Genomic DNA, 22438 nt, shown 5'->3' on the forward strand with positions numbered 1-22438 from the left:
GTATGTTTTCATATCCCTGTGTGCGCAAGCCAGGACTGGTGAATAGTGACATGTGTCTGGAGTAAGAACTGCAACTGCCAGATATGTGTGGCCCACTGCTGTACTCAGAAATGGCCTAAGTGTGTGAGCATGCCCAGTATGACCTTTCAGTATGTTGCTGACTGAAATTTGCTAAATTTGTTCAAGTGTGTGAGCATGCCCACTATGGGCATATATACTATATGTGTGTGAAAAATCAAGTTGGTTTTTACTTCAGGGCTCACCTTTGTGTTGTACATCGACAGGAAGCACACTGTGCCTGCAGGGCTTCCATGAGTCAATTTGCATAGACTGATCAACATTTCTGCATACGGGGGGGGGGGGCAGCTATTATTTGTACATTTCTACCCGGGGGGGGCACACCTGATTGTTACTCTGGGTGTACATAGGATGAGGGGTACACCTGACACTTATACACATTTGCTAGGCCTGCACTCCATTTCAGTCTGTACTGTTGCCTATCGTACTGGCTTGAGGCATACCACTGTACTACAGACCTTAGCTTCCAATTACACGCATATTAGTTTGTGACTTCATAGCCTACCCAACCCACATCACACTGCCTGGCCTGCTGTTATCTGTCTGCATAGGCCTGGGGGGAGGTTACCCATATGCCTCTTCAGAGGGCATGATACAGCATTTCTTTTTTGTGTTTGCGTTTGTCTACAATTGCTCTGCTGGCTGTGACTGTTAGGTATGTGACCCCCCCCCCCTCCAACTGGTATGTGTGAGTAACTTAAGTTGTGTCTGTACCAGTGAAATGCTGTCATGGCTTAGTGGTTCAGTACTGTGACTATAATGCACCATATCCTGAGTTCGAGCCCTGCCACTGCTTTTTATTTTCCTGCTGGGCAGACCTGACTGGTTAAGGAACAGTAAAGCAGGTGTGAGCGTGTTTACCTGACTTTGCCCCACTTTGTCCGGCTTTGCCCGACGTTGCTCTGGTTAGCGTGGTGCGCAGCTATGCACAGTTGTATTTAAATATGCTCAATACTGGTAAAAATGTGCTTAGCAGTGCTTTATATTGCTTAAAATAGGGCACTCATGATTCAGGTGGTGCTACAGAGCTGCCTATGTCGGATGAACATAGTACACTCTCTATACATGTTTGAAAACAGGTAGTGTCAAGTTAGGCATCCCTTTTACTGTATGTGCGAGTCAGAGAGAGGTGTCATTTTCAGGGTTCCTACTGAGTCAGTGTATGTGATATGCATTGCCTCTTTGCCAAGGCCAGGGCATACTGGGCATGCCTCCTTCTGCCTACTGGGGCAGGCTCAAGTTGTTCCTCCTCCGAGTCACACTGTGCCTGTGCAGGCCTTGGCAATGGTGGGGGGCTGTTTGGCCCTGCCCCATGCTGTTCCTGCTGCAGCTGTTTCCGCAGGATCATATTGTGTAGCATGGCACATACCATCACAATTTGGGTACATGTAGTTGGTGAGTACTGCAAGGCTCCACCAGATGTGTCCAGGCACCGGAACCATGACTTGAGCATCCCAAACACACGTTCAGTTATGTTTCTTGTTTGTGCATGTGCCTCATTATGGAGTTCTTGTTCAGGTTGTGTGTGTTTCTGATGGGTGTCATCAGCCACGGCTCCAGTGCGCATCCGGCACCCCCCACTAGGTGACCATCAGGGATGTCCCCATTGGCAAATCTCTGGTACAGCTGCGTCAGATGCCAGATGTTGGAATCATGATAGCTTCCAGGGCAGCCAGCACACACATTCATTATTATGCCCTGGGCATCGTACACGATCTGGCAGTTGATGGAGGTGAAGCCCTTGCAGTTGATGTAGACCCTACCCCACTCACCGGGTGGTGCTTTGATGCGTATGTGCGTGCAGTCTATTGCACCCACTACCTCAGGGTATTCTGCTATTTGGTGGAAAAGATGCATATTTCTGGCCAATGTCTCATGGGAATTGGGGAAATATACATGGTCACTGACATGTGCTGACATGGTATCCAGGAACTGGTGGAGTACCCTGGATGCTGATGCCTGTGAAATCCCCATCATATCACCAGTTGGTCTTTGGAAGGTACCTTCAGCTAGTATTCTTATACCAACACATACCTTGGTATCCACTGGGATGGGTTCCCCTCTGTTGGTTCTATGTGTGAGGCGTGGCTGGCACAACTCAACAATTTGCTGTAGCAGGTCTCTGTCCACCCTATAGTGCTCTACTATCTCCAGCTCATGTAGCTCCTGGTAGGTTACCCTGGGTCTGTACACTCTTCTCCGTCTCCTCACTGTGGGTTGCTCAGCAGCATTCACAACATCACCACCCTCAGCACCTTGTACATGTTGGTTTATGATAGCAAGAGCAGCCCCTAACATTTTGTCTGACTTACGCTTTTTAAGCTTTCCCTCTTTGTATACTTCAGTGTTGCAGAGTTCTTGAGAAAAAAAAGGGGGGGATGGTGTTTGCAGAGTTTAAAGTGCTGGGCTGGGCTGGGCTAGTCTGCTGCCTGTGTAATTGGCTGATTCTGATATATTTCACCTGGCAGCTCTGCTAGTTCTCCTTGGTTAACTTCCTACTACTTCTTTTCCTTCCTTTTGCCTTTCTGTTTCCACCCGGGGCAGTGCAGCGCAAACGAGCGCACATGCTCACACACGCACACGCTGTGTGCATGTTTGCAAGGAGTTTCCTATCTTTTAACAGTGTGCATCTTGGGTTTGAGGTTTTCACATAGGATAACTGTAGACAAGTCTCATGCAATCCTGAGCCACTCAGGGCAAACACGAGCCACTGTGCTCCAATTAGATTACAGCCTGTCTGACACACCACCTCTTGATGTCACCTATATTCTAGTCTTCTACTCACCTACTCCTAATCTTACACTCTTGAGACATGCCTCACATGCTGGGTAAAATTGGGATTCACTATCCTTATCCTCATTTGCATAGGATTGCCTAGTAATGCATGGTTACATCTCTCACACTGAGCTTCCCCCCCTTAGCAACCCCTAGTCAGTAGCCATGTTGTCTGCAGCCTGCCATTCACCTGCATGGCAGAATAAGCTTTTTTAGTGAAAATGCCTATTTTTGGCTTTTTTGAAATGATTTTCTTGTTTTTTAAGCACTGCATGTTTGCGTGGTGCTGCGCTATGCTTAAACATCGGAAACTGGGGAAAAAAAATAAAAGTTATATTTTTATGTTTTTAAACATTTTGCACTGCCAGTGGCCTTATATTTGGCCATTGGCATGTTTCCTCAACTGTATGCATCCTTCATTTGGAGCTGTCATAGCTCTGTTTAGCTATTTGCAGAAATGTACTCCGTTACCAACGGACTACATTTCTGCAGGTAACACTAATCTTCCACAGACAGGTTCGTGTTTGCTGGATCGCAAATTTACCTCATTTGCATGGATTTCACCAGCAAATGAGGTAATTTGCATACCATTACTGTCCATGCAAGACTAGCTTTAGCAGCTCTCGTGCACGCCCCCCTGCCGGTTGTTCCTGGATCGCACGGCAGACATATTGCCTGTTTGACATCATACACTAGTCTACAACTTCATGCAAGCTTTTGAGAATCCAGGGGATGCTGAAAAAAATGCCTTAATGCTGCATGATATTTCAACATGGTTGGATTTCAGTCACATTTTTGAGCACAGCTATAGTGTGATAATTTCATTTACCTTACTGATGTATGATGGGTGTTCCTGCATTCTAGGCAATATACATGCTAATGTGAAAAATACACTCCTGTAACAAATATTAGATGCATTTCATTTCATAAAACAGAAAAAGTAATCAACATACCTCTCTCCCTCCTCTACTCCTCAAGCCTGTGCATCTGCTTGATGCACAGCGTCTGATTCCTGGTGTGGTCTTCATCACTTGAAAAACGAAAAGAGCAACTATGAATGATGTATTTCTCAAATAACAGTGATATATATTTCTCAGGGCAGTTTCTAGACAATTTATTTCTGAAGAACATCAGATAATCACCATTCACATTTGTCAAGGTTACATACAGGTTTTAACATTTTGAAGACAGATTGGAGAACAAAAGATTCAAGCCTGCAACTACAATGTACCTCTAAACTCTAACCTTGCCAATTATCTGGCTAGATAGCTAATCCAGCATGACTGCAAGTGCATGTAGGTAAAGAGTTTGCATAATATAATTCATGTCAGTACTGTGGTCAGACAGTGGGACAGTGTCATGTATCATACAGCTTCTGTTAACAGAACCATACAAGTTGTATATAAGGGACACAGTAGAGTATGTGTGAGGGCCATGATATTCCTTGGCAAAGTGCCCATCACTAAGCAAATGCATACATCTTCCCTGTTCTGTATTTCAGCTGTAAGTCTGTCCATCCCACTCAATTAAGAGATAAGGATGCTGCTGCCCTTTAACTGAACGTAATAGTTACTGATAAAACAGAACTTGATAGCACATCTAAAAATAATACCATATTGCTGAAAATATATGTCAGAAATATAACAGTCTGTTGTAAGCTTTACTAACCCTGCATTTAAAGGGATATGTGTACAGATTCAGTGAATAACCACATTATTCACAAACATGCACAAAATTTAATATCAATAAGTGGAATATACTTCTCCAAAGAAATGCTGTGGGTGAAGTAAACCAAGATAACAATTTCAGGTATGTTTCCCTTATGTGGATTGGAACCCACAGTATGCCAAAATCGAGGGCCACTCCCCACTTCCCTTACAGGCCAAGCTAACTGCATCCTCTTTTTAAACACAGGTACAGTTTTACTAACTCTGCAGTTAAAGAGCTGATGTTAGCAGAGCATTATGGATTATGGGCATATTTGTAAGAATTCAACGACTAACTCAGTTATTTGCCACCATGTACAAAATAAACATTAATATCTATTAGTGGAATACTCTTCTCTAAAGAAATGCTGTGGCTGAAGTAAACCAAGACAACAATTTCAGGTATGTTTCCCTTATGTGGATTGGAACCCACAGCATGCCAAATGAAAGTATGCCAAGCTAGCAGCCAGCATGTATTGTACTGTAATATAAACAGGTACTGCTGGTTTTTATTCAAATTCCTGTGGAGAACAGTTGAATACGAAAACTTCAAACACTTGTCCAACACTTTATTGCATAGAAATAACAGCTATCAACACATAACTGAAAACATATGTGTAAGCAGTTGGACAGGCATTCCTTATGGCTTAAGTAAATGTGACTGTATTAATAAAGTTTATTTTATTGGGAGGTATGAATTAAAGAAGTTAAGTATGAGCTTTTATTCAGACATATAATGCTGAAGTAGGCAACACTCTGGTGCTATAACGGAAAACTATGACATGCACAGTCACCAGCGGACTAGGATCTATAGGTGTCACTGATGCACAAGGACGGTGGATGTGTGAAATGATGTTGTGATATGTTGTAAATCATCTGTACATCTACAATGTTCATAAGTATGTATATTATGTTGTTGTTGTTTGCCTTTCGGCTTTTCCCGGTTAGTGGTCGCCACAGTGGAACTCCGGTCCGCTAATGATTGGCAGTAGATTTTCACGAACGCTGAGGTGCCAGCTCGATGCCCAACCTTCAACGAAGGTGCGCCCACTTACGCATGTCTTTCGAATGCCACCCAACCGTGGGGAGGACATGCAGACTCCACACAGAAGGCACTGCCTGTACTCCAGCTGAGAATCGAACGGGAGAACCTCTTGCTGTGAGGTAACAATGCTACCACTGCACCACCGTGGCTTATAAGCCATTATTAAAGAAGTTAACAGCACAGGAGTCAAACCCACACTATAAGAATAGAAGTTACCGCAGTCACTTAAATATCCCCATGAGCTAATTGTTACAACAGCTAATTAATAGTTATAAAAACAGCTATCTGATATATGTGGGACACAGATATACCTCTAATTTCCATAGGAATGCTCAGGTATACGTAGGATTGTGACACTTACTATAGGGATCCACAGGCTGTCTCCGCACATCAGTGACCCTCTAACAAATCTGTTCCTGTCATTCTGATGCAGGTCATCATACTGATGGTGAACCTGCACTCCAGTGTGGTAGATCCCTGTATGTCTTCAGTGCTCCCTCGCAATCTGGTTCCAGATGTCTATTATCACATAGTTTCTTAGCCAGGCTCCTCCAGTGCTACAGTCCAGCATACATGGTCAGCATCTGGGTGGTCTCCTGCTTTGTCCAGTTGGGCATACAGACACATTTCAGCCTCCTTGAAGTAGTGATCTCAGTCCTGCACTGGAGAATGTAGGATAAATGCAAAAACAAAAATATTCACTGAAGTCCCACTCAGTTCACAGTTAGCAATGGTCTGATCTGTAAATGTATCAAAATCATTATTTGAAAGTGGCGCCAATATCATGTAATCAGATTATTGGAAGATAACTGGCATGTGCCACATATAGTACTGTTTATCGATACCTATTGGGTGTTTATGCAGTACACCTGGGTGTTACGCCACATGTACCCAATTTATGTGGAGGTGCGCAAATGGGATTCCAAAACCTAGAATTTTAATGAACCTCATTAATTATATATAGCACAAATGGTACTTAAAGATGGGTGCACATTAGGTGATTTAGAGTGAGAGGTACATTTACAAGTGGCAGCATTTCTGTTTTGATTATTATTACATCTGTTAAAGTTAGTAATTATCAGAAGTCCCTGTTTAAATTTATTGTGATTGAAAATGTTAGCTTTAACAGCACTTGTAAGTTACTGGAATAATATTTGATTGATCTTTATGCATACAGGTGTTGCTATTGCAATTAATTGGTTTCTTTCCTATATGCAGTTGTACAGACAGAATTACACTGCAAATGTGAACAGTATATAAAGACAGATTTATGGATCATCCATACGTCTTACCAGTAATTTCTTACATTCTGTGGTGTAAGTCATTATTATCTGCAACACTGCAGTGAGATATATGTGTTGCATGTCTTTAATGATATCCAGCATGTGATACAAGAATGTTGTCATGATCTGTGTCACATGTCTCTTCTTTTAGCACATCAACTATCTGTATACTCCATTAGCCCATCCACTGATCATAGTGTGGGATGTGATATGTCTCAGTATGGTAGCATGGCCCCTGGCACACAGGACTTTCACATGTTGATAGTGTCCATCCAAGATGGTGACAGTGATGTTGATTCAGCTGTAGCCTCATATGTGGAAGGAACTTTGTCTGGCCACTTGAAGCATGATAGGACATTGGACATTGAACAGGATGAGGATGTTGAATGACAGACTCAAGTTGAGACTGATGCTGCTGCTGATGATGATGATAGTTCCCCACAACACTGTGAAATAGGGCATCACAGTAGCTGTGGACAGGCAGATGATCTGTATGGCCAGGTGTCAGAGGGTGTCCACCTTATGCTGCAGGCAAATGAATGTTCCCAGCAACATCATTGACCAGATATCTGTTCACTTACACATGCCACAGATTGTGTGGCGCACCAGCTACGTGTGATGCATGAAGAAAAGGAGTGCAGACGTGGTGAGGTAATGGTCCATTGACAACCCAAAATGACAGTATGGTAGCTGAGGCATGGCCAGTAGATACCCTGGCCTCTACAGCACTACAGCAGTGCTATAGTACAAGCAGGGTTCTGCATGCCCTGACTGTGCTCAGCCAATTGCAACATGGGAGAGGCAGGCCATGTCTCTGCAAAACCACCATTGCTCATCATGCAAAAGTATCCATGGTCCAACATGCACACAGTTCCATTGATAGCCCATCTGCTGTAGTCCCACCAGTCAAAACAATACCTTCAACTCAAAGTCATGCTCCCTCACTTCAAGACGGTGTTGTCACCCCATCAATCTCCTCTGTGGAGCAACCTGGCCAAGTGATTCTGTACATGGTAGGGGCAGACCAGAACATGGTGTGAGACATGAGTGAGGCCAGCATAGACTGTGTTAGAGTGAGTCCAACAGTTTCATAAACATAGCTGACACCTTGTATTATATTACTAGTTTATTTTGATATATATTTTCTGTAGCTATTAAAAGTTTTGCATCATGTCCTGTGTTGTTTCTCTTTTTTTCATGTTATTATATTGTGGAGATAGGAATGTATTGCACTGATGTGTGTCCCTTATTTTTCCATACACTAATACAGCAATCTGAGTGTGTATGTATACCTACGTCAGTTGTGCCCTCAGTTGATGATTCCTGTTGTGATAGATTGCATATGTTCGAAATGTTATATATTATGATTCTGCTGTATTGTTTGAAGCTCAGTGGGTACATGTAGTGAGTAATTACCATTAGATGCAATCCAAGCTGCTGTGGTGAGGCAACACCTGAACATCAGTGTTTAATCTGTGTACTCATGTATGTGTGACTTGTTATGACTCACAGTTGTGGGACAGATGCTGCCATGTTGCCTAAGCTTGCACTTCTGGTCACACCCTATGTTGCCTATGCCTGTATATTCTGCCCCCTACATCCTCCTACTCATCCTCTGATACCTGGGGGGATGTCCTCTTCAGACATCTGGGGTTCTTGGGGTAGTTCACCCTCACCTGCAGCTGGAACACTGACATGTGCCCTGTTTTGGAGACTAAAGCACTTTTGGTCAGAATGGATATTGTTGTGAGGGCTATCCTTAACTTGCATCCTAGTGTTGTTCCTGTACTTTACTCAATAGCAGTTCTTCAGGTATTACACCTTGCTGGAATGCAGCCCTGAGCCCACTTTCCCTCCAAACAGCAGCATCATGGACACTTCCAGGGAGTGTTGCCATGATGTTTGTTATGCTGCCATCTGCTGCGCACACAACCTGGCAGTTGATGCATGGCCAGCGCTTTCTGTTTATGTACACCAGACAGTGAGTTCCTCCCACCTGGGTACAATGTATTAACAAAAGATAGACTATCCAAAAAAGGGGGTGGGTAGCATTACTTTAAAAAACAACCTAAAAATGTGTACTGTTAATCCTCTGATCCCTTCCCTCAATACTTCTAAACTTCTCCTAGCCAAACTCAAACTTAGCAACAAAAATCAATCAATGTTATCAATGTCTTTATACCACCAGGCAACAATATTCCCTCCCTAGAATCCCTCCTACACTGGGTTAATCAAAATCTTCCTCAAGAAACCATCATCCTAGGTGACTCTAATATTGACTGGAACATTTGCTCAGCCACTAACCCCACCAACCATATTAATCTCTACAACTTCTCCCAAGTCATTCAATTTAGCACTAGGCTAGTAAATGCTAAAATCAAAGAAAGTCTCCTAGATTGGATCTTGATAAGTAAGACCAGTACTCCATATCAAGCAGGAGTCCTTCCGGACACCCTTAGTGACCACCAACCCACCGTCTTACTAAAATACAAAATCCATGCAAACTCTACCCCACTAATACAAACTACCCAGAACAAAAATAACTTTGACCTAAACAAATTCAAACTTGAACTAAAATACCATAATTGGAACATACTAAAAGAAGTAGCACTAGAAGAAGCTGTAATCCAATTCAGCAACACTTTTCTAAAAATCCTAGATGCCCATGCCCCACCTTGAACCACAAAACTCACAATGAATACTGCCCCCTGGATCACTAAAGAGATTAAAAATAAGATTGCTCAAAGGAATAGAGCTTGGTATCACTGGAGAGCCACAAAAAACTACAGCAACTAGAGAACAATTCCAAAAACTTAAATACGAAACCCAAAAAAACTATTCTCCAGGATAAAACTAATTATTTCCTACTTGTAAACCACCCCTCAATATCCCATCACTTCAAACACTTCTCCACCCTTACCACTATTCCAAACCTCTAAGATCCAGCACCAAGAATCTACTCCAAATCACCAAATCCAAAAACACAGGAGGAGAAGCTCTATTTTCCTGCCCCATATCTAAACTTTGGAACAATTTCCCCACTGCCATAACTCCCCTCCCCTCCTGCAATCATTTCAAAACTGGCCTCACATCACACTGAAATAATCACTGGCTGTGCCCTTGCTCAAACCCTGACTAGTCCATCATCCTCATCCCCTCTAGGTCTTTTCCCTCTTCCATACATGGATTACTCAACTTACCTCTATAAGCTGTATGCAATGTTAATTATCCTAGTTTACTATGCTCGTGCTAGTAATGTAGCCTATTAATACTGTTCTAACATCAAATTGTTTTTCTAATCTAATTTTTTTTATTATTGTCTACTTTTTTACTAACCTCTCACATACTGTATGTGATCACCTTTATTATTGTATTTGAAATGTATGTCACAAATACACTGTGGAGCTTTTCTCCCCAGGCCTCTGCTGAAAACAGATCTGTGCCCAGTCAGATTTTCCTGGTAAACAAATGTAAATAAATAAATAAATAAAATAAATAAATAATCTATAAAATGGTTTCCTGTTGCACTCAGTATCTTTATAAAAATATTCCTCAAATTTTCCTTGATCTTTTCTTACTTTATGTTTTTCTGTCCAGCTTGTTTTGTTTACTTTTCAAAGTTGTAGTTCAATCTCTTTTCCGCTTCTTATATTTTTTGTCTCTCAGTTTAGTCAGGTGTCTTGTTCTTAAGCAAATATAGCCAACTGATATTGTATGTCTAGATCCTGATGGTAAACATTTTTTTATTTTTTTGCATTCAAAAAATTTCTCGTTCAAAACTTTCCCGATTCCTACTGCAGTTCTTTTTTATCTGAACACATCATTCCAGTTAGTTTTACTGACTGTTTTACTTCCATATAATCTGTTATTAATCGTCTGTGCATTGAATTAGATTTCAGGTTGGTAGAATTATCTAGCAAGAAATTAACCTTTATAAATCTATGATCACTGTATATCAATGTTGGTAAAACCTGACACGAAGTAACAATAATTTCTTTAGGAGCAAAAACAATGTCTAGTATGTTCTGTTCCCTGGTAGGCTTTTTATAATCTAAAGCAATTGTTGTTCCTGAACATATGCTGTGAATAATTTCCTTACTAATGCTGTTGAATCAGTATTTATTCCAGTCTGTTACTGGTAAATTTAAGTCCACAGCTATTATTACCCCTGCAAAAAAAGTATCCTTCAGACGTGGCAGATTTTAGCTTGTTGTATACAAGTTCTAGCATGTGCGTATCTTTATAGATACAGAGAAGAAGCACCATGATTGATAACATGGTGATCTTTGGCAGCTGGTTTGATTATTGAGATGTTCTAGAGGGTGTAATACCTTCCTTTTGCTTCTGCTGCATTCTCAGTCATGAAGACGGGATCATTACTGATATAATTAAGGACAAAAGGCAACCTGTAGACATTAGAAGCAGACGTTTCTTAATTGATGTTATTTTATTAGCAACATTACCCTATACTCCCAATTGTTTTCAAGTAACAAAGCTTCTTACCTTCATTTGATTATAATGCTGCCAGAAGTAATTTGTTACCAAGAAGACAAGACCAGTAATACTGACAGCATTATAATTAACTGGAGGATGAGCTGAGTTATGTCAAAACAAGAGTGAGGCATTATAAAGTGACAACACTATTAAGTTCAAGTCTTCCTGCAAAGAAGTCGCAGAATGAAGTAAGTTGCACCTACACATAATGGCATCTCAACCTCTTAGAGTAAGATGTCTGGACAAAGCCAGAAATAATGGGGGCACAAAGGCCAAAAAAAGAGCGATCATTTTTAAATATTCTCTTACAAACATAGACAGTTGATAGAATAACAGGTTTTGCATTGCCATACATTTTCTGAAGGTATAAAGTCTGCAAGTCAAATATTTGTCATTATTTTCTGACTCCATTCCTCAACGATTTGCTGATGATTTTCCAGAAAACCACAATTTTATGAGAAAGAGACCAAACATTTGAAGCAAAAATGTGGACATTCTGCGAAAATATGTGCAGTTGAGAGGTATGTGCTGCAAACTGTACATGTGAGGTCTTTTTTGAATGTTTATGTGTGTGTGTGTGTGTGTGTGTGTGTGTGTGTGTGTGTGTGTGTGTGTGTGTGTGTGTGTTTATGTGTTTATGTGTGTGTGTGTGTGTGTGTGTGTGTGTGTGTGTGTGTGTGTGTGTGTGTGTGTGTGTGTGTGTGTGTGTGCACGTGCTGAAATCCCTGAGTTTGCACAGGTTTCATTGGAAAGGTAGACATTCTTCAAAGCTTTATTGTAAAACCTGCTCTACTAAGCACCAAAAGTTTTGATATTCTGATTTTCTGTATGGCGTGACAGATGCCCCACCCCACCCCCACTTATTAAAAGGGAGCTGGATTTTCTAATTTTCTATATAGTTATATAATTTTTTACAGTTAACTTCATAATCATTCCTGAATTTATTCAGTGCTTTCTGTTTAAGCAGCATTTGCCCATAGTACCTTTTCATCAATTTAATTTCATGTTGGTGTTAATTTACTTCTGCATAGAGCAATGATTTATGAGTCTATATCAGTTCATCAAAATCTGCTTACATCAAAATGCTATTCATCGAACCGACAAACTTCCCTTCATCGAACGTTCAAATCAGCGAATGTTTTTCCCAGGTGAGGAAACTAGTTGGCCAATATATGGAAATTTGCCCTTTTCTCCAGTGTAGTGCAATCTCGGACTTTGTATATATAAGTGGGTGGTGGGGGGCATAGCCCCCCCCAGTTTGTTGGGTTTAATTTAATGTATTTGCATGTCAGTTAGTGTGCTGGCCAACTAGTTTCCTTACCTGGGAAAAAATGTTTGCTGATTTGAACATTCGATGAAGGGAAGTTTGATTATGGCGGTTCAATGAATAGCAGATCAATGTAAGTAGATTTCGATGAAATAATATAGACCTATGATTTACATATGACTGCAAAACAGTATGGATGATCAGAAGAAGAAGAAGAAGAAGAAAAACAGCTCACCTCTTTAAAGGAGCAACATCTTATTTACATCATGGTTTCATTTCTACATAATCCCATGTATTAATTTTCAATGTGAGGTGTTCCACCTGCAAGAGCTGCTTGGCAACTATGAAGTAAGAAACTTCTACTGATGGATTTATTAATGAAATACAGTAGCTTATGCATAAGTTTAGACAGTGAGGTATTGTGGCAGGGTGTAGCCAGGTATACTCTTTGTATTCTGCAGAGTACAATTTTTTTCTGAAGCTGATCAAAACATTGAGGCTTTATTAAGCCATATGATTTCTATAACCATCTAGAATAATGCTTCTAAAAATATGTATGTAGCTTGCTTACAGAGAGGATTACAAATCTAAAATCAATACCTCTAATAGTTTTTGACTGAGCAGCTGAAAACATTACAGACATTAAGTCTGGGCTGGGCAGGGGCAACAGCTCAAGTTATATGACCACTTTTTAAGTGCCAGGTAGATGGGGGGGGGGGTAGCAATAAGTATCTGTGAGTACAAAATAGAATTCACTGGCTGCTCCCCTGCATTGTGGGTTCAGTCTTTCATGATGTCGTGACAGGGATTTTCAGCTCTGAGTAAAAAGTTTGGGGACTGTCCTTAAAAACAAAATTAAATGTATAAACAAACACTTTTTGCATTTAAAACTGCAGAGTTTGGTATTGTAACATAACCAATGCACTATTAACACCCATGCTGGAACAAAGCTGATAATTATAATGTTTTCTATACTGTCGGAGTTATGTCTAAAAATAGCATCCCTAGAAAAGTATTGTATCTGGTGGAGCTTCCACACTGACTTGCAAACCCAAGTATACAGATGCTGATCACAAGGTGGTACTGGAGGCCCTCCATTTCCACAGGCAAAAGCTCTTTGCATCAATTCCTCTCACCAACCCTTCTTTAACCAAGCCTAGGCTGAAATTGTCACCATTGTTAATGCTGTGCTGGTGAAGATTGCAACTATAACATGGCCTATGAATATAATCTCTGCTGCTACCTCAAAGAACAGAAACACTGGCATGAGAATGTAGAGCAACAGGTTGTCGGTAATCACCTGAACCACACCTGATGGACATGGGGGAGTTTCTGCCCCACTTAAAGGCAGTACCATCTCCTTAGATTCCAGAAATAACTGCTGGATGTTGCATCAGAGCTGGACAGGCCCCAGAGAGTTTTAAATGAAGATGTCATAGGTATGCATTCCTATTTCATTGTATCAAAAGCTGCCAGTCCTTATTAACTCATAGTATCTATAAACTTCATTAAATCTGTTTGATTTATGATGTACAGGTACCTTGGGGTTCCAGTAAGCATGCTCATTTACACACAGTATAGCAGGGATATTATTTTTTTATGTTTATAGTTGTAAAGATATCAGTTGCGTGTGTACACCACTTACATTTTTTGCTTTGGTGTTGCCACAGGTGATTCTTTATTCTGCACAAGCACTGGGGAAGTGCCACTATCTGACGCTGGAAGATCTGTAGTCTTTGATAATGATGGGAGGCATGAGGGGCCACTGTCAGGGGGTGCATAATGTGTGTTTGGCACAGGGTGTGAGCCCACTGTATCTCCTCCACAAACCATGGACAGAGTCTCTGTGCCAATGGATATCCAGGATACACAAATATCTAAAGAGTACAAGCTGATGGGAACACTATAGATCAGGGAAGTGTGCGTACCCCCAGTAGACAGATATCTGAATCTGACCCTCACACTCATGAGAAGTGTTGTCCACACAGTGGGGTTGCTAATGGTGCTCCCCAGAGATATGTTACTGAACTTCCCTAGAAGGTAGTGTGTCAGTGGCTGCAATCCAATGTATATAAAAGGCTGTTGTAGAGGCATAAGCTAGTTCCACTTACAGCCATGGCAGAGATAGTAAGGGTGATCCAGAATGTGCATGCTGACCTACAGGAATGCTCGTGTTACATGTGTGATTCTTCAGATATACTGAATCACATTCTGTACCTTCCTGTGCCTTCTCATGGCTGTCTGGCAGAAGTGAGGAGCTGTCCTCACAGCCAGTCATCTGCTACATCCACAGATCCCACTCCCTCAGTGCTAGCACTTCCACAGCAGCTTCTATTATGGAGGCATCTAAAGCTAGGAGAGGACATCCCCCTGATCATGACCATCATCATATCCCCCTAATTGTGACCATCATCATATCCCCCTGATCATGACCATTATCATATCCCCCTGATCATGGCCATCATCATATCCCCCTGGTCGTGGCCATCATTATACTGGCACATCTTCTAGCAGACATTTGTCAAGGTTATGTAACACGCCAGTATCTAGCCAAGGTCATGGCACAGCTAATGCAACTCCTGGCAAAGCCAGCTACCATGAGCAGGGTGTGCATGGGAAGTTGAACATTCCATCATGTGTGCCCTGGACCTGTCTGGTAGGCTGAGTAACACTGCTGCACCAACTACTGAGGCCATGTTCCTGCAGGTCACATATATGCCTCCACAACCCTTAACACATCCCACACATCCACTGACCCTGTCCCTCTCAACGTTAGCTCTGCCATACCAGTTCTTATACCTCCCATAATGACACTTTTTCCTTTTGCTACACCTCAGCACTCACATTCAAACACGTCCCTGTGAAAAACATGCACTCCTGTATTTGCTTGTATGCAAATGATGATAACCGTGTCTTGCCTTTTGTACATTGTTACCTGGGTCACCTGTCTGTGATGCACATCATGGTAAACCTATGCATGGGCAAGCATTCATTTTTTTTTTTTTTTTGTGCATTCATGATTTTAACTGTAGTGTATCTACTTAACTCTTGTATAGTTACGTTGTAAAACTGTGTGCAATCCACTGTCCCTTTGCTAGTACCACACCATACTGCACCTCCCTCCATTTGGCATGGTCATCTCCTGCTGCTGGCTCCTTCTCTGACTCCTTGCCTGTATCAACTTCTGCTGTATGTGCTTCTGGGAACTGCTGGCCCTGCAAGAGGCCACCCTACTGTAACTGCTTCCTAGCTGTAATACTTTGTAACATTGCACAATTGGTCAATATGTTGGCACATGTGGTAGAGTGGTCATACTGCAGGACATCATCAGATGAATCCTATTGTGCTATAATGTTTCAGGTTTGCTATAATGTATGGCTGTATCCCTCATGAGTTTGATTGCATGGATTTATTATGGGTGTCATGAGCCAGGGCATATCCAGGATCACCAAGAAGATGATTCTATGGGAAACCACACCTTGCAAACTGTTGGTATACAGGTCACAGGTGTGCATTATGTGACAGTCATGAAGCCTGCCTGAGTGGCCTGTACACACATTGTAGATGATACCATGTGCATTATATACCACCTGCCCATTGATGAAATGATACCCTTTGTGGTTCACTTACCTTTTACCCAATTCACCAGGTGATGCATTTATTTTAATGTGGGTATATTTTAAGGCCCCCAGAACCTCAGGGAAATGGGTTATATTATTGAATCCCCATATGGAGTTGGCTGTCTCCACTGGGGTTCATGCGAACAACATATGCTTTCCCACAAGCTGAAGCTTGGCACCAAGAAAATAACAGAGTATTTTTGACGTAGAAGCTTGAGATGCTCCCACTGTATTCCCAGTAGGTCACTAAAAAGTCCCTGTAATTAATCAACATAAAGCCACACATATCTTATTGTCCACTGGAATATGTACTCCAGAACTCCCATGGGGCTGCAGACAAGGTTGACACATGCCCATGATTTGGGCACAATGTCTCTGTCCACAAAGTATAAGACACCAGTATACGGGTGTCACAGATGGCATGAAATGTTAAGTATCATCTGCTGACCCTGTGCCTCAAGGGGAAACATCATGTACCCTCGGTCATAGCAGCTACAATGACACCTCCTGCAGATATACATTTACTATTGCTATTGCAACCCCAAGCATATTTGTTGGATGTACTTTGTCTGACCTTTGGTATGTGGCTAAGTTCAAATTTAAAGTGAGATAAACATATTCTCAGCAAAGCTAGCACATGATTGCAACTGAACTACAATATCTGACCATTACAGTAGGGGTCTATATTATGTATTCGAACTTTCAAAACTTCGATTCCCATATATTCGACAACATATGGTCGAGGTTTGAAAGATCGAATATACAATAAAAAAAAAAGAAAAAAAGAAAAGCTTACCTAAATGGTGTGAGCAGGGGGGCAAACCCCCCTGCACCCCCCCCCCACTTAAATATACCAACTCCAAGACCGCACTTCAGTGCAGAAAAGGGAAATTCTCCCATTCTAGACCATACAGCGCTGTTACGTTTAACCTTCGAACTCTTGAAATGTCGATCATATGGTGTTGACCATATGACATTCGACATTTCAAGCATTCTGTGTTCTAATAGGAACCCTACAATAGCACTGTTAAAAAGGTTGTGACCAATTACATCTGTGCAAGGCATGTATGAGCTCAAGTGTGTGCCTGCCGTCTACCCTAACAGTCCTGCATGCTAGTACATTCACTACACTTGCAATGTAACCCTTAAAACACTTTTGTACAACACATTTACAAATACCAACAAACTGACATCCCTTATATACCATTGTACAAAGAAAATAATGTCAGTGCTTAGGGCTAGGGCATTACCTTAAACTTTCCCAACTAGTCACTTCCCATAAACTTATCTATTATCCAAACAAATGCCCTAGTTATATTCTCCAGCCTTATAACCCAAGTAGACAGTTGTCTACAGACAAATATTAATTATTACAAAAGCTAACGGCTTACCTGGTGACTCTTTGCCTTTCTTGGTCACAATTTGGAACTCGCTTCCTCTCACTCTAAGAAACACAGTAAACACCAACTCTTAAGGCACAAACATTAGACTAACTAAAACGAATCAAGCTCTGCACATGCACAACTCCTGGATGATAAATCTTCTGCTCCTTACTGTCTCCTTTATTCCAAGCATTATACCAAAATCTCCTTCTTCTCCTCTACTTCTCTCTCTTCTTCCTTCTACCTATCCTAAAATATTCTCTCTCACCTTGTAATACTAATCCTCCATCTTCATCCTTCTATCTCTTTCATTCAAGTTCATTTCCAAATATGCTTCATAGCACTTTACAAGATGGTATTAATGACATTCTGTTTAAATGTTGTTTATTTACTGCTTACTTGTTTAACTCTGTTCACTATGTTTTTTTATGTAATTTTTTTCCCCAGTGCTTTTCTCCCCGGATGCTGCTGTCAGTTAATGATATTCTATTTAAATTTTAAATATTTGTTTATTACTTCTGTGCCTCTGTCTACTACGATCTTTATGTAATGTTGGAATTTTTCTAGAGCTTCTTGGCCTCTGCTGAAAAGAAGTACTTTTCTGGCAAGTCAGAATATTCTAGTAAACAAATACAGTAAAAAATAAATGTGTAAATAAAAAGTAGCACTTATCTTTTTAAGCAGTTATCTTCTTGAGAAGGAATATTTCTTCAAAATGCCCATAGCAAGATTCATACTCTGGTTAAAGATGTTTTCTTTTGTAGCCCAATCTTTTCATTCTTATATTATGTAGATTTATCCCTCTGGACACAATGTTTATGTTACTTAGGGCTCATGTCATTGTTTCTTTATCACTTCATTTCCATGATGAGCTAACCTGATAAACATTTTGACGAATTCTACGTGATGCTGTGTACACACCTGAGCACCTGCAGGCAGCTCCATGCACGCACAGGTAGCCAATTATTTTAGGGGTTGAAAGAATTGTCCATCCTATATTTAAACATCACCAGATGGAGATAACTGGAATAGCTTTGGCAAGGCTGTCGCCTGTACTACTGACATTCAGCGCATAAGGAAACGTACATGTTATGACTGCAGTTGCATTCTTGAAGGACATCGGTGCTTTCACCATTACAGTTGCATGAGACATTGAAGTCAAGACCTCCGTCACTAATAGGAGGAAGAAGTTAAAGCACAGTCAATGGTGTTGTACTTTAAGTATAACTTCTTGCAGCACTCGAGGGGTGATTATACATGCTGTCATGGAAATACCTGACTTTTAGTAGTACCAGTAGTAGGCATTAAAAATAACGCATATCTTTCTTATAGTACTGTCACGAGTCATTACTGAGTTTACCTTTGAATGTGTGGAAGCACATTCGTCGAATGTGCACATCCGTGAACCGTTTAATTGAAAAAATGTCAAATAAATATCGACTTTCGACATTTCCAATTGCTCCACCGCTGAAACAAGTGCTACCATGGGTCAAAAAAGGGGCGAGAATTTGGTGCTTCGGTTTTCGTGGTTTTGGAATTTCACTGTTTAAAAGTTCACGGCAACAGTTTCGAAGATGTTGCTCTCAAACATTCAAAGGTAAACCCATTACTGTCATAGATCAAAGGTATCAATATGACTATGTAATGTTAAAATGTTTCTTCATGCCTCCTCCTTTATTGGTAAACAAGTATGCTTTCATATTGTGCCTTTGTTCTCATATTGATGTGAATGTCAGTAGGTTCAATCTCTCCCCCCAACACACATACTATTGTAATCATCAGAAATATACCATGTATGTCTTTCTGTTCAGTAGTATTACTGCAGTAGTACACACTCCATATATGTCAGGTCATCTTTATTGGGTTGCTGGATATTTCACAGCTTACAATAGACTGGGCTGCCCTTTGCCTATTATCTGTGATTGAAATACGTCTGTCTGAGCAGTATGTTTACTTTCTGTATGTACAGTATTCAAAGACATCAAGATGCATATCTGACCATTGGCAGACTTAGGTCTGGCTAAATAGCCCCAACCATTAATTTTATATCTGTAATACTGCATGTCAGGCTGTCAGTTGTTCTTGGCCTCTCCTACATACATATGAAAGATAGTAGCATAATGGCTATTGCCTGGTCAAAGTCAACTGCGCACTCCTAAATTTACATTTGTTGGCCTTTAATGAATTTGTTTTAGGGATTCCATTGGGTGAGCATTGATGGAGAGTGAAGCATGTGACTAGATATTTGTTTTTTATATGGGGTATGAGGAGGCAGTTAGAGCAATGAAAGTCCAATTGGCAGCACTTAGTGCAGCCGCTAACATGTCTGGTGTGGCGGATGTCACCAAGAGTTAGTTGATCATGAGCATGCCGAAAGGATGAGGGCTGTGGAGTGCAGATCGAAGGCTACCTTTAAGGAAACACATTATAAGGTTGTGATTAAGAGGGTTGTTCAATATTGCGGCATGATACCACAATGATGTTTTGTGAATATCGCTGTCTGTTTGGATGTATTTATATTTCTACTACTAATACTCAAGCCATGGAAATGTCAACATGCTTTTCAAACAAAAGCATATTGGCATACTACTGTGCATGCTCCCAGGCTAATCCTTAGAACACCAAAGAAAAGTAGTGTTTTTTCCAGGGGACAAACCCATAACACACTCACACACACACACACACACACACACACACACACACATATATATATATATATATATATATATATATATATATATATATATATATAGACACACATACACACACACACACACACACACACACACACACACACACACACACACACACACGCACACACACACTATCAAAGCTTTGGACATCCAAGAGTCCATGATTACTTAATGCTTTGAAACTCTCTTTGCTCCTGTCCTTTCATTTACATATTTTTTTGGTTTATATTTTCTCTCCATTTGTTTTACTACTATTTGCAGCAGTACAGTGTCCTGCAACTGGCCTACCAGCAAGGCTTGTCACCTTCCACCTTTACAGTCTATCCTTAGCAATCATAGACTTACTTTGGTCCATAAGATATTTTTATTCATATCTTTTGCCTTGAGGTACAACAATAATTCAGTATCTTAGTTTTACAACCGCTGCTCATACTTTACTCTGGCCATGAGTTGATCTAACACTATCTTCCCCAGGGTCCCTACTGCAGCTGCGATGAGTAGCTGCTCATTGTGCATGGTGATCATACCGCTCAGCTGTCCAGGTTTTCACAGAATGTACATTTTTTTGCCTCACATTTTTTGCTCATTCCTCATAAAATATATGGCTTTCTCACAAATCACAGAGGATTGAAGTCAATAAATAATGACATACATTTGAGTTTCAAACTTCATATCATACAGAAAATGCATGGAAACCCAAATCTTGTTATTCTAACAACCTTCTCTAAGTTTGTAAGGGCAATATTTAAAAATGTGTTCCTATTTTTGGGTGTTTGATCCCCATTATTTTAGGAGTTGTCCAGATTTCTTGAGCTAAGAGGTATGATGGTGACTTGACCACATGCATTCATAATGAGCCTTGGGACTTGTCTCACACGCCTAGCAAACAGTGTTGACTACACCATGAATGTGGATGCAGCATTTCTGAACTCTCAGGTATATCTTTCAGAAAATACAGGCTAATACAAAATTTGTTTTTCCAGCAATTTTTTAACTTATGTAAGTTAAATAAAATAATTATGGATTAAAGAGTATATAGTTAAGTTATATAAGTTATACAAGAGCAATATTTAAAAGCTCTCACTGATTTTGGGTCTTTGTCCCCCCATTAATTTTAGCTCTTTCTGGAATTCTTGCACTAAGAGTTTGAGAGGTAACAAGGTTAATTAGGAAGCTCACGACATGATAAAATATACTTTCTGATTTACTCATCAGTTATTTAAAAAAGTACTATATCTTTCAAAAGAGTTTTGTTATGAAACAAATGATATTCAATGTTTACAATGAATATTTGCTTAAAAATCATAATAGACAAGTGCAACAGTTTTTCAGCTCACACTAAGAATTTTATGAAGTAAAATGAACCGTTTCTTTCAAATAAGGTACAATTAAGAAAATATCAAACACTGTCACTAAGGAAGTATTTGGAGTCTGTGCATAAATATTCATCATGTACATTGCTGTTAACAATGAATAGTTATAATGTATTCATGTATAGCACTGTTGGTCCATATGGGTGGCGTTTGGTGGGGTCTGCTATTGCACATAGCAGGACTGAACTTTAAGTAAATGACACCTCCCTGTCTAACCTACCCTGAAACAAACACAGTTCAAGAGGCCCTCATACTAAGTATATCTTCCATGGTGAAACTTTTGAAATAGATGTGTAAACAAACTGATGGTATTTCTTATAAGGCCATGGATTGACAGCATTGCTAATCAGTAAAGACTAACAGTTTGCTTCACAAATTTTGCAATGTAATGATGACGTAGGATGAGTTAACTTTTTGCTTACCTGCAAAATCACTGAAGCTCTGGATCAGAGGATTTCGGTTGGCTGGGCTGGTGGAAGCTCAACAGTTTTTGTTGTTTTTTCTTGAACTTGGTTCCCAGCTTCAATTCTTTCCATAACAAAAGAACTACTTCGGATGAATGTTTTGTACAGGACAGTGGCATACCTCTCAACCTCCTAGAGTAAGAAATCTGGACAAAGCCGTAAATAAAAGTGCAGTAATATGAATTTTCTGAAGGATATGATGTATCTGTCATTATTTTTGAACTACAGTCTTTAATGATTTACCATTGATTTGCCAGA

Source organism: Protopterus annectens, chromosome 4.part0 (genome assembly GCF_019279795.1).
Source record: "Protopterus annectens isolate FY-2018-M chromosome 4.part0, PAN1.0, whole genome shotgun sequence".
Lineage (NCBI taxonomy): Eukaryota > Metazoa > Chordata > Ceratodontiformes > Protopteridae > Protopterus > Protopterus annectens.